Raw genomic sequence first — 287 nt, 5'->3', positions numbered from 1 at the left:
GGTTTTCTTTTCCTTCAATATCCTTTCTTCTTTTGTTGGACTTTTTATTCCCTTTTTTTCTTTAGAAAGTTTTTTATTTGATTTTTTCCCCTTTCTCTTTACTAGATTTCTTCCATTCTCTATCTTTCTTTCCCGTCTCACCTTTTTCTTCGTCCTTCGATCTCTACACCTCATTTTTTTCCCCTTTTTTTCCCCCATCTACCCCGCTATCTTCCCCCCCCCTTCTCATTCACCTCCCTTCTCCTCCCATAATCGCTGCCTCTCCCACGCCCACTCCTACCTCCGCG

General features: G+C 42.5%; 1 protein-coding gene across 1 annotated transcript in view; it reads left to right on the top strand.

The window, feature by feature from the left end:
• Window positions 1–287, top strand: part of LOC119588963 (proline-rich receptor-like protein kinase PERK2) — a gene marked incomplete at its 5' end in the record, with an annotated part of 16,056 nt that overhangs the window by 6,045 nt on the left and 9,724 nt on the right. The window lies entirely within an intron of this gene.

The sequence above is a fragment of the Penaeus monodon genome, chromosome 24, assembly GCF_015228065.2.
Source record: "Penaeus monodon isolate SGIC_2016 chromosome 24, NSTDA_Pmon_1, whole genome shotgun sequence".
Lineage (NCBI taxonomy): Eukaryota > Metazoa > Arthropoda > Malacostraca > Decapoda > Penaeidae > Penaeus > Penaeus monodon.
Note: the sequence above shows the minus strand (reverse complement) of the source record. Positions and strands in the feature narration are given on the sequence as shown.